Genomic DNA, 14271 nt, shown 5'->3' on the forward strand with positions numbered 1-14271 from the left:
CCTCCTGGCCTTTACATCAACTTTCAAGGTATGTTCCCACATGCCGTATTTTGCTCCTGTGTATTTTCTTTCCCATTGAAATAAATGGGTAGCAAAATGCGCAGCTGATTTTGCTAAGCATTGACTTCAATGGGAAAGAAAATACACAGCAGCAAATACGCAGCAAAATACGGCACATGGGAAAATACCCTCAAAGCATGTATGTGTGTATATATATATATATATATATATATATTTATATATTTATTTGTGGTCGGTGCTCAATCGTATAGTGAGCCTACCTAACTAAACCTCTAGCTAAACTCCTATTCCCTACTACCTCCTGTAACCTATCTAGGCAGTCAGAGTTATGCCATATACTGCCGCGTAGGAGTACACCTGATAAATAGAGGGTATACCCTGATGTGTAATGATAGTCATGAAGTGAAAATGATATTGAGGGAGCGAGCCTACCTCACTAAACCTCTAACTAAAAACCTATTCCCTACTACCTCCTGTAACCTATCTAGGCAGTCAGAGTTATGCCATATACTGCCGCGTAGGAGTACACCTGATAAATAGAGGTCAAAACTCATAATGAGAACAAAGCGCTATTAACAAGCGCAATAACCCCGTGACCAAAGACTGAAATGCATCGTGCATTACCGACTATGGAATGGGGGTATAGTGCACGTAGTACTGAATTCCCAGCACCCCAATTTCCTAACCACGTATGCAGGCACACCATGATGTGAGGTCGGTGCAGCAGCCCCAATGCTAAGGGAATGTCTGGATATAGTGGACAGATCGCTATAAAGAATTTAACAAGAATACCTACCTGTTTGACAAACAACTTAGCAGTGAGTGCCGCCCCCTAAAAATGGCAGCGGCTGATCCCGTTGGATCCTTGACATGTGGAAGCGAAGCTTGCCACACCCGAGCTGAGCATCACTCGTGGGACTCGGGAGAATACCGTATGATGATAACCTGACAATAACATTCATCTGCTATACAATATCAATGCGTAACTATTTGCATCCCTGCAAAGTTATTGTAACTACAGCCATGCATCTGCATGTAATCCCCCTAAACCTTAGGAAACCATGACAACTGAAGGACAACGCAGCCTCCAATGTTAAGCTGTCCTGATGTCGCCATGGGGAATTACCTAAAGCGTCAACTAACCAACCAACTAACTAAGCCAGCTGCTAGAGCTGATGGCTAGAGAGCTTCGAACCTCCCTCTTGCGCACTCACCAGGGCAGATTTGATGGCATGGAATGCAAACGATGACGCCCTGTCCGAGCAAGACCACATGATATTATGCTGGATACCTGAAAGATATACTTTGATAATATTATGATGGATGCAAAGAAGAGTGGCAAAACCCGATGAATGCAAATAGGAATAAAATGGTACATGAGATATCCTCTAAGTATCTAATGTAAAATATCGTGAAAGTATTCTAGGCTACACGTTGGAAGCTCTCAGTGAGCTGCGAATGTGAAAAGTCCCAACAGAGAACAACCCTATCCCCGTATACACTACTCCAAGTGCTAACAACATGTATACACAAAAGACTACGTAACCACCAACCTAAACCTGTGTCAGGTTACCACTGTAACCAACCTGTGAACGTTAACGGCAATGAAACCACTTACGCAGCAACATGATGATGAGACACAACCAACATGTGATAACTATCATGGTCAACCTAAGTCAAAACAAACAAAACCAACCACACAGAAACAAGCTATGTCTCTAATGCTAAGTAAACATATGGACACATAACGACGTTGCCAACATTATTGCCAACCCAAAGTCGTGCAAGGTTGTATCCAGACTGACCTGCAGATGTGACTGATCTAGCCGAACCAACATATGTGACTACTAGTATCAACGTCAACCTGAAGCTGAGACAGGTGGTAACCCTGCTTGACCCGTCGACGTTGCAAGTAATAAACCAAACCTCAGCTATATTTTCCTATGTACGACTCAATTTTAATAAAATGGTAACCCATGGAATTATCCGTGCAGATTCGCCCAAAGTCATGAAACCCGCGCAGTATCATAGACACGGGTGTATGGTCTAAATACCGTAACATAGCACAACAAAATATCATGAAACGTGTACCTAATGAACCTATGAATCTATACCGAATAGAACAATCCTGCCCCAAGAATATATGCCTAGCATGACTTCTTGATCCACACGCCGACCATAAAAATATAAACGTGAGCCCGGCATAATCATCAAGGCCAGATGCACCTCACTAACACCACAATCACATGCTCAAACAACTCACGACCGTATACACAGTCAAAACTATATGGGCGTATGTATAAAGCTTTGAGCGCGTACACCGGACAGACTATGAACGTGTGGCTAGAAAGAACTGCATAAACAAGCATATGCACTGAACAAACTATATGAACAGATACACAGAGGAACTTATCCACACAGTCAGGAATAATGATTATATCACCGCCTATGTGTCGTAATGTTGTTGCTCTGAAGGCGTGTCAGCAACAACAATTATGCAACATACACCCCTGTAGACGTGGCAGGCACAGTGAGTATACACCACCTATATGTCGTAATATAGTTGCTCAGAAGACATGTCAGTAACAACAATTAGGCCATGTATCCCCCTGCAGACGTGGCAGGTATAATGGGTATAGACCACCTGTGTGTCGAAACGTCATTGCGCTGAAGGCGTGTCAGTAACAACAATTGTGCAATGTAACGCCCTGCAGACGTGGCAGGCATAATGGGTATACACCACCTATGTGTCGTGTTATTGTTGCTCTGAAGACGTGTCAGTAACAACAACTATGCAATGTATCCCCCTGCAGACGTGGCAGGTATAATGGGTATACACCACCTATGTGTCGTAATGTCATTGATCTGAAGACGTGTCAGTAACAACAACTATGCAATGTATCCCCCTGCAGACGTGGCAGGTATAATGGGTATACACCACCTATGTGTCTTGTTGTTCTGAAGGCGTGTCAGTAACAACAATTATGTGACGTACCCCCCCCCCTGCAGACGTGGCGGGCATAACGGGTATACGCCACCTATGTGCTGTAATGTCATTGCTCTGAAGATGTGTCAGTAACAACAACTATGCAATGTATCCCCCTGCAGACGTGGCAGGTGTAATGGGTATACACCACCTATGTGTTGAGTTATTGTTGTGCTGAAGGCGTGTCAGTAACAATAATGCAATGTCCCCCTCCCTGCAGGCGTGGCAGATATAATGGGTATACAACACTTGTGCGTCGAGTTATTGTCGTACTAAAGACGTGTCAGTAACTACACCATGTATCTCCCTGCCTATACAGATGTGTATAGAACAACTATGTGCGAAACTGTCTATTACAGCTATGCGTGGCTGTACCACCAACTTGATGACCCTATACTCAGGCCAACTATATGCACGTATGCACCACCAAAGCGAACGCACATGTGGCCAATCACAACCGAGGACAAAGAATATGCATGCATGTAGTAACTATTATGACCACATACCTGCGCACAGGGCCACACAACCCGCAAGCACCGCACACATGTCACGAGCACACGCACAGCATGATTCCCACGAACACAAATATAATCCAACCCTACAAGCATGTACAGTATAAATCCTTTGAGCGTGAGAACCGTATATATCTACAAACGTGTGTACAGTATAATTCCTACGAGCGTGTGTACAGCATGAATCCTACAAACAAGTGTGTAATATGAATCCTGCGTGCATAAGTGTGTGTACAGTATAAACACTACAAGCAAATGAACAGTATAAATCCTATAAGTGTACAGTATAAATCCTACAAGCGTGTATAGCATAAACCCTACATGCGTGTGAACAGTATAAATCCTACAAGCGTGTGTACAACATTAATCCTACATGCGTGTGTACAGTATAAATACTACAAGCGTGTGTACCGTATAAACCCTACAAGCGTGTGTACCGTATAAACCCTACAAGTGTGTACAGTATAAATCCTACAAGCAAGTGCACAGCATAAACCCTACAAGCGTATGTATAGTATAAACGCTACAAGCGAGTGTACAGTGTAACCACTACAAGCGTGTATACAGTATAAACCGTACAAGCGTATGTACTATAAAACCTACAAGTGTGTATACAGCATAAAACCTACAAGCATGTGTACAGCACAAATCCTACAATTGTGTGTACAGCATAAACCCTACAAACGTGTGTATAGTATGAATACTACAAACGTGTGTACAGCAACTATGAGGCCCGTATGTGTAACTGCAGGGGGGAGGGGAGAGAAGGATGGGGAGGAAGACGGGAATAACACCGCCCAGTGAGCAAGCCCCCATCCACCCCTGTAAGGTTACTGACCGGAAGATAAGCGTGTCCCGAGATGGCAGGTCTGACAACAATGCCCGAATGATGAAATAACCAGGGGCCGGGCTGACCAAGGGATTCCCCGAACTCTGGCTTACCTCCAGAGTCCGGGAACAGCTAGCGTTACCCCCGGTCAGCAGCGGCCACTTACCCATACCCTGCTGGCTGGAGCGAACTTCCGGACAGCTGACACGTGCAGTCAGATGACCAACGTGAACGTGACCGTGACCAACCTGCGGCGTCAAGCACAGGTAGTGTCGCGTGTTCTTATAGCGAAATCCCGCCCCTCCCACAAATACAGGCTAATAAATTAGCCTTAAAACATATATATATATATATATATATATATATATATATAGTGCTGTGCGGCGTCCGTTGCTGCCGTGGTGCCATGTCTGCGGGGGGGGGGGGGGGGCCCATAGACAGGTTTGAGTGGTATTGGGGCCGCTCTGCCAGTGAGTCGTTCCAACCCCTGTGGGCACTGGTGTCGTGGCGGTGGTGGTCGCCGCCCGGTGCTGCGCCATTTTATGCTAGGGACGTTAGGGACCCACTATAAATAGGTGGCCTTGACGTGGCGAGTGGGCTTGTACTTTTTGATCAAAAATGTATACTAACAACCTGTTAGTTTTTGATATTATGCTGAGAAGCAATCAGATCATTATACAAGATTGTAGATGTGCACCATATCTGTTTTCTACCCGAATTCACACTGTGTTTTCTATCTCCTCCTTTTTTTTTTGTTTGAACATGTGCTTCATTCTTCCCCACCCCCTCAGCCCAACCCTATATAAGTAGTAGTTAGCTACACATGGGCCATTTCTTTCCTAGCAGCCTCCCAGTCTGACTGGGAGAGCATGGTAAGTGAGCTATTACACCTTGTTCACACTGGTGTGGTGCTGTGCGGAGTCCGTTGCTGCCCAGGCGCCGTGTCTGTGGGGGGGTGCGGCCCATAGATTGGTTTGAGTGGCATTGGGGCCGCTCTGCCAGTGGGTCGTTCCCCCCCCTGTGGGCACTGGTGTTGCGGCGGTGGTGGTCGCTGCCCGGTGCTACACCATTTTATGCTAGGGACGTTAGGGACCCACTCTAAATTGGTGGCCTTGATGTGGCGAGTGGGCTTGTACTTTTTGATCAAAAATGTTACATAGTTACATAGTTAGTACGGTCGAAAAAAGACATATGACCATCAAGTTCAACCAGGGAATTAAGGGGTAGTGGTGTGGCGCGATATTGGGGAAGGGATGGGATTTTATATTTCTTCATAAGCATTAATGTTATTTTGTTCCATGAATGTATCTAATCCTGTTTTAAAGCTGTTAATTGTTCCTGCTGTGACCAGTTCCTGAGGTAGACCGTTCCATAAATTCACAGTCCTCACGGTAAAGAAGGCGTGTCGCCCCTTAAGACTAAACTTTTTCTTCTCCAGACGGAGGGAGTGCCCCCTTGCCCTTTGGGGGGGGGGGGGGGGTTTAACTTGGAACAGTTTTTCTCCATATTTTTTGTATGGGCCATTAATATACTTATATACGTTTATCATATCCCCCCTTAAACGTCTCTTCTCAAGACTAAACAATTGTAACTCCTTTAATCGCTCCTCATAGCTAAGATGTTCCATGCCCCATATTAGTTTAGTCGCGCGTCTCTGCACCCTTTCCAACTCCGCAGTGTCCCTTTTATGGACAAGTGCCCAAAACTGAACAGCATATTCCAGGTGAGGCCGTACCAATGCTTTATAAAGGGGGAGTATTATGTCCCTGTCCCTTGAGTCCATGCCTCTTTTGATACATGACAATATCCTGCCGGCTTTGGAAGCAGCAGCCTGACATTGCATGCTATTCTGTAGTCTGTGATCTACAAGTACACCCAGATCCTTCTCTACCAGTGACTCTGACAGTTTAATCCCCCCTAAGACATACGATGCATGCAGGTTATTAGTACCCAGATGCATAACTTTACATTTATCCACATTGAACCTCATTTGCCAAGTGGATGCCCAGACACTTAGTCTATCCAAGTCATCCTGTAACTTATGCACATCCTCTGTAGACTGTACCGTGCTACAAAGCTTGGTGTCATCTGCAAAGATAGAAACAGAGCTGTTAATACCATCCTCTATATAATTGATAAATAAATTAAACAACAGCGGGCCCAGTACTGAACCTTGGGGTACACCACTAATAACTGGGGACCAATCAGAGTACGAATCATTGACCACCACTCTCTGGGTACGATCCATGAGCCAGTGTTCAATCCAGTTACAAACTAAAATTTCCAAACCCAAAGACCTTAACTTACCTGTCAGACGTCTATGAGGGACAGTATCAAACGCTTTAGCAAAATCCAGAAACACTATATACACAGCCATTCCTCTATATACAGAGCCCCCCTCTATATACACAGCCATTCCTCTGTCAAGGCTTCTACTCACCTCTTCATAAAAGCAAATTAGATTGGTTTGACAACTTCTATCCTTAGTAAACCCATGCTGGCTATCACTTATAATACAATTATCCCCTATGTATTCCTGCATGTAATCCCTTATAAGTCCTTCAAACAATTTACCCACAATGCATGTTAAACTTACCGGTCTATAGTTTCCTGGGGAAGACCTAGAGCCCTTTTTGAAGATTGGCACCACATTCGCCTTGCGCCAGTCCCTTGGCACAATACCAGACACCAGAGAATCTCTAAATATCATGAACAGGGGTACAGATATTACTGAACTTACCTCTCTAAGAACTCTTGGGTGTAGTCCATCCGGCCCTGGGGATTTGCTTACATTTATATCACTTAACTTACCTTGTACCATCTCTACATTAAGCCAGTTCAGTACATTACATGATGTGTTACCAGCACTGACCTGGCCAATGTCAGCTCCTTTTTCCATAGTGTATACAGAACTAAAGAACCCATTCAGTAGCTCCGCCTTCTCTTGATCGCCTGTGACAACCTCCCCATTATCATTATTAAGGGGTCCTACATGCTCTGTCCTAGGTTATTTTGCATTTATATATCTAAAAAAATATTTAGGATTAGTTTTGCTTTCTTTGGCCACCTGTCTCTCGTTTTGAATTTTTGCTGTTTTTATTAAATTTTTACAGATTTTATTAAGCTCCTTGTACTGTTTAAATGTTATCGCTGACCCATCAGATTTGTATTTTTTGAAGGCTAATTTTTGTTGTTTATTGCTCTTTTAACCTGATTTGTCAGCCATGTAGGATTTAGCTTTAATCGTTTATATTTGTTCCCCTTTGGTATATATTTAGATGTATAGTTATTTAGAGTTGATTTAAAGATGTCCCATTTGTATCAGTATTTGACAACACCTCCCCCCAGTCTATGTCCTGTAGTGCAGCCCTCAGCCCAGGGAAGTTTGCCTTTTTAAAGTTATATGTTTTTGCCTTCCCCGCCTGTCTTTGTTTTCTACATTTTAAGTCAAAAGTAACTATATTGTGGTCGCTGTTACCAAGGTTTTCCCGCACAGTTACATTACCAACCAGCTCTGCGTTGTTGGAAATGATCAGATCCAACAAGGCATCACTTCTTGTTGGGTCCTCCACAAACTGGCCCATAAAATTATCCTGCAATAAATTTAGGAATTGTCGCCCCTTTGTAGTTTTAGCCAACCCCGGACCCCAATCTATATCTGGATAGTTAAAATCTCCCATTATTACCACTGTACCTGCCCGGGCGGCCCTCTCTATTTGTTTATGAAGCCGAACTTCTATCTCTTCAGTGATATTAGGGGGTCTGTAGATTACCCCAAATATTATTTTTTCAGTATTTCCCTCCTTTTGTAATTCTACCCACAGTGATTCCACCTCCTCAAAATCATCACACACTATGGCATCGTTCACACTGACTTTCATACCACTTCTTACATACAGACAGACTCCACCACCTTTTCTGTTCATTCTATCCTTGCAAAACAATGTAAACCCCTGCAGATTGACAGCCCAGTCATGCGAGGAGTCCAGCCATGTCTCAGTGACCCCAACTATATCAACCTGTTAGTTTTTGATATTATGCTGTGAAGCAATCAGATCATTATACAAGATTGTAGATGTGCACCATGTCTGTTTTCTACCCGAATTCATCATATATATTGTGATGGTGAGGCAGGGAAAGGGTGTTTTTCCCTAACTGATCTGGGATAAACCTTCTCCTGGGGACTGAGGCCTCCAGATGCCCAGCAGAGAGGGGAAGTGTGTTATAGAGAAGTCAAACATTGAGGCAATGGGTGCCTGGTACCGGCACAACTATAATTTTCCTCATAGAAGACACCTCGTCCAGAATGCTCCCATGGAAGGGTGGTGCATAGCACATTGGCTAATCTGTTTGTACAGGATACCAATATCGGGCGATATTGTATATGAACTTACATCTACAGCTGTGTAGATGAGAACTTACTGATATCATTTATTTACAAAACAGTTTGCTACATCTAGACTGTATCCATCTACGGAACAATTCATACATGTATCCTATCCCACAGTAAGATGGCTACCATTGGATTTCAACCATACACATTTGGCATACATTTTTGTTTGAAAATTATAATTCATTAACTATTAATCATTTAGCAATTGTCCTTTCTTTATCATGGCATTTGTGATCATTCAGAGGGGTGATTATTATGTATTTTATAAGGGTGGTCATTTGATATTCTATCGAACTATAGTTGTAAACTTTTACTCAAGCTGAACCCAAAGGCCCTGTGACCCTTATTTTTATTTGCATTGTAAGTTTTATTTCCATAATTAAACATTTATCATAACTATGTGGAGATCCTAATATCCTTGATCCTGAGTGCCAATAATTGTATTACCTTTTATTTATGTTTACATATTTTACTGTACAGGATGATTAACATTATATTTGAATAGTTCGGACTAGGGATGAGCTAATCGAATCTGACAAATCCAAATTTGTTACGAATTTCAGGAAAAATTTGATTCACAACGAATGTGAATATCGTAGAGATGCTATTGCTTCATTAAACTCCATTTAGTGCGGTCCAGGCTCCAGGGCATCTAAAATAGTGGATCCATATGTGAGGACATGGGGCAAGGAATCCTGGAAAGGTGGGAACAAGGATCAGCGGGATGACCGTGAATCATATGAAGCATGCAGCCTATCAGCAGCTAGCCACCCCTGTGATGTCAGCCTTTTATTACAGAGAGAGAGAGAAGGACAGACAGCAGTGTTGCACAGAAAAGCATTTTTACCGCAGCGATTCACCTCCCAGTCACATCAGAATTCTATTGCAGAGAGCAGTGTGTGTTGCACAGAAAAGCATTTTTACAGCAGCGATTCCCCTCCCAGTCACATCAGTGTTATACTGCAGAGAGGGACAGAGAGCAGTGTTGTAATACCGAGCACTCCGGGTCCCTGTCCCTCCCTGGACCGCTCGTGGCATTTTTCTGCCTGCAGCACCCTGGGCAGTCCCGCTGTCCGGGAGCGCTGCTCAGGTGTCCCCGGCGGGGATGTGATCCGCGTGGCAGGACGTGCCCGCCAGCGGGTCGCATCCCGATCCTCTCACCTGCCCCGTCCTCCTTTGGCTCCATCCCGGGGCGCGCGGCCCTGCACTCTAGGGCGCGTGCACCGGCTCTATGAAAATTAAAGGGCCAGTGCACCACTAATTGGTGCCTGGCTTAATCAGTGTTTTACATCCAAGCACTATATAAGCCCCCTTCCCCTTCCTGTCCTCGCCGTTCTTGTTACCCTAGTGCCCTGAGAAAGTGTTTTGTGTGTATGCCTAGCCTGTGTATCCAGACCCCTGCTGTTGCCCCTGACTATGAACCTTGCCACCTGCCTTGACCTTCTGCTACGTCTGACCTCGCCTAGCCTTGTCCTTGTGTACCGCGCCTGTCTCAGCTGTCAGTGAGGTTGAGTCGCTATCGGGTGGAACGACCTGGGGGGTTACCTGCCGCAGCAAGTCCATCCCGCTTTGTGGCGGGCTCTGGTGAAAACCAGTACCCTCTTAGATTCCATTCCCCTGGTACGGCCCATGCCATCGCCTCACTGACACAGAGGATCCACTCACGTGTCCTCTCCGCATACCAGTCCGGACCCTGACAAGTGTGTTGCACAGAAAAGATTATTTACAACAGCGATTAACCTTAAGCCAGAATGCAGCCTAGAAGCACTGATAGGGAAGGGAGTGAAATTGAGAGAAAAAGTGCAGTTTTGGGTGTAGTATACAGCAACTGTGTAATGTAGCACTGGTGTGTACAACAACTGAAAAGCTAATAGTAGCCAGCCAGTTAGGGTGAGCAGAGCACTAAAAGTGTATTGTCCTTTATTAAGTGTAACCTGTGTGTACATCTAAGTGGTGTACCATTTTGTTCCTGTTAAAGTCTTAAGGGCCTAAATACTGTGAAAGGCAAGGCAAAAGTACACACCTGCTGGTGTAGACAAATACTGTTTTAAGCGTACTCAAGCGCTTTGTCCTCCCTTCAAAAGTGCATACCCCATACGTACATCTAAGTGGTGTACAATTTTGTTCCTGTTAAAATCTAAAGGACCTAGATACTGTAAAAGGCCAGGCAAAAGTACACATAGTGGAGTGTATTGTACTCCCCTCATATACACACTAAGTATGTCAGGCAAAGAAGTGCCAGGACATGCACAGAGGAGTGGCAGAGGCCTAAATTCATCAGGCAGATGTAGCAGCAGACTAGGGGCGAGTGGCAGCAGGTGGCCTGAGCTTGAGAGGCCTGAGCTCCCGGCATCAGCTAGCAGTCGTGTCTCGACCAGCAACCCATCTGCCTTTGTCAATTGGTTAACACAATCATCAACTTGATCACAATTAACATCTGACACTACCAGTCAACAGTAGGTGGGTTCCTCAGACACAACCCTCAGTTGGCATGGCCCGGGAGCAGTCCCTGTCCTTCCACTTCCTCTGGCCTATGCTGTTCCTTCCCCCACAGAAGTATCTTATGCTGTGGGTTCAGCTCCACTATTTAGTGAGGACAATATATTAGAGGACATCCACCGCTTTCTCCGCTAGGCGGGCAAGTAGTGATGTGGAGAGTGGCGTGGGAGGTGGTGTTGCGAGCTCCTGAAGCAGACACTGTTGAGGAACCTGAGGAGGACATCAGTGACGTGCAGACACAACTCGATGATGATGAAGCCGATCACACTTGGGAGTCGGATGCAGAAGGGGCTTCATTATCATCAGGAGAAGAGGGTTGCAGGTTGCCCGTGAGGCAGCAGCTGAGCCAGCAAGGTGGTAGCATAGTTGGCAGTCAGCATGATGACAGAAGTCTGGATCCAAAAGCAGTCAATCAGTGCGGACTGTTGGTGGGAAAATCAGCTACTCGGCAATGTGGCAGTTTTTCATCAAGCATCTGGAAGATGTTAACCTGGCCACATGCAAGGTGTCAGCAGAAGGTGAAGCATGGCCAGGGTCCCAATGTTGGCACCACTGCCCTGCGTCAACATATGCAGCATCACTATAAAGCGGCCTGGGAGAACAGTGGCTCCGATGTGGTGGTCCACCTGCTGCATAACCCAGTAGCACACCGCTCCTGTTTCAGCCAGCCAAGGCTCCACCACCTTAGCCGAAGGAAGCTGTGTGTCATAACCATCTTCTGTTCTCCTGCTCCTCCTACTTCGAGTCAGTCATTCCGCCAGCAAGCCATCGGTGAAGCCAAGTCCAAGAGACAAGAGCATGCGCCCACTCATCCAACAGCGCAGAAGCTAAATGCGCTCCTGTCCAAGTTGCTGGTGCTGCAGTCCCTCCCTTATCAAATGGTGGACTCTTTCAGAGAACTGATGGTTTGTGCCGAGCCGAGGTGGAGAGTCCCAAGCCGTCATTTCTTTGCGAAGAAGGCAGTACCAGCCCTGCACAATTTTTTGGAACAGAAGGTGGGCCAATCCTTGAGCCTTTCAATGTGTACCAAAGTGCATGGCAGTGCCGACGTGTGGAGCTGTAGCTACAATCAGGGACAATACATGTTCTTTACAGCCCACTGGGTAAATGTGGTTCGCGCACAGCCACAACAACAACTTGGACAGGTCACGCCGCTTCCGCCTCCACGCTCTCAGGCTGTTGGTTCTGTGACAGTGTGTGACTCCGCCTCCTCATCCTCCACCATGTCCTCAGCCTCCACTGCATGGACAAGTCTCAGTGCCCCTCCAGCATACCATGTGTGCAGGGCACGGCGGTGTCATGCTGTTCTTCGCATGGTTTGCCTTGGCGAATGGAGTCACACAGGGGAGGAACTTCTAAAAGTCATTCATCAAGAAATCGAATCATGGCTTACTCCACGAAAATTGGAAATGGGAACCAAACTTCCCTCTGTAAGGCCCTACTCTTGCCTTATTAATTCCCTTCTTGGCAAGTGTTACTCGCCCTAAAAAGGGCAGCCCCCACACAGGTACCTCTCCCTATTTCCCCCTACAAACACTGCCATTTTCCACGGGTTTTAGGTGGAAATAGAGATTCTTTTGTGGGGCCGCCCTTTTTAAGGTGAGTAAAACTTGCCAAGAAGGGAATTAATAGGGCGAGAGTAGGGCCTTACAGGGGAAGTTTTTTACGTCTACCTGCTACAATGGATAATATGTTGTTCCCTTCCAACTTTTCAAAGAAAGTATTACTCGTCTTAAAAAGGGCAGCCCCACATAGGAACCAATCCCTATTTCCACCTAAAAACCCTGGTAAATGGCAGTGTTTGTAGGTAGAAATAGGGAGAGGTTCCTGTGTGGGGCCACCCTTTTTAGGGCAAGTAACACTTGCCAAGAAGGGAATTAATAATGCGAGAGTAGGGCCTTACAGGGGAAGTTTTTGCCACCACCGGTTACAACGGACCTTACGTTGTTCCCTTCCACCTTTTAGAGGTCTTTTCCTCACTTCAATACTTGGTGGTGTAGGTGGCACATGGTGTTTTTTGCACACCATTCCTTTGGTTTCATAAAAAAAAAAATAATAATTTGGGACCATATATTTTATCCTAAGCATATTATTAAAAGTTACGTTTTACGTAATGCATATCCTCAATACTTACGTGTGCACACTAACATTTTTACTAAAGAGACCATTTTCTTCTGCCTATTTGCCTCAGCTACTATTCTGATCTTGCCACCCACCTGATGCCACACATCTGATGCCAAGTTCTCCTTTTTTCCCCCACCTTTGTCACCGGGTTCTGGTATGGCCACCAACTGCACCACTCTGTCACCGGGTCACTTTCAGGACTCCTGATGCTGCTGCTGCCACCTCCAGACCGTCTCATTCTGTTACCATATGTTCTCCTCATGCTGATGCCAGCTCCAAGCTGTCTCATACTGCCACCATATGTTATCCTTATGCGGCTGCCACCTCCAGGCTGTGTCATTCAGCCACTATATGTTCTCCTCATGCTGCCGCCCATTCCAGGCTGTGTCATTCAGCCACTATCTGATCTCCTCAAGCTGCTGCAACCCCCACGCTGTGTCATTCAGCCACTATATATTCTCCTCATGCTGCCGCAAACTCCAGGCTGTGTCATTTAGCCACTATATGTTCTCCTCATGCTGCGGCCACCTCCACGCTGTGTCATTCAGCCACTATATGTTTTCCCCATCTGCTGCCACCTCCACGCTCTGTCATACAGCCACTATATGTTCTCCTCATGCTGCAGCCAACTCCAGGCTGTGTCATTCAGCCACTATATGGTCTCCTCTTACTGATGCCACCTCTAGGCACTGTCATTGTACCGCTATGTGACTCCTTGTTAGATTTGGTCTTTTGTAACAACACTATTTATTCAAAGTAAATGTCGGGGCCCAGGACATTAAACTTGGGAGTGTAATATTAAATTAAAATTTCAAAATCTTAAATTTAAATTTCAAAAAATCAATGTAATCTTTTCAATACTGAGGCCCTATGGTTGTCAACGTCATATATTAGCTGTGGTATTAGC

Source organism: Hyla sarda, chromosome 1 (assembly GCF_029499605.1).
Source record: "Hyla sarda isolate aHylSar1 chromosome 1, aHylSar1.hap1, whole genome shotgun sequence".
Lineage (NCBI taxonomy): Eukaryota > Metazoa > Chordata > Amphibia > Anura > Hylidae > Hyla > Hyla sarda.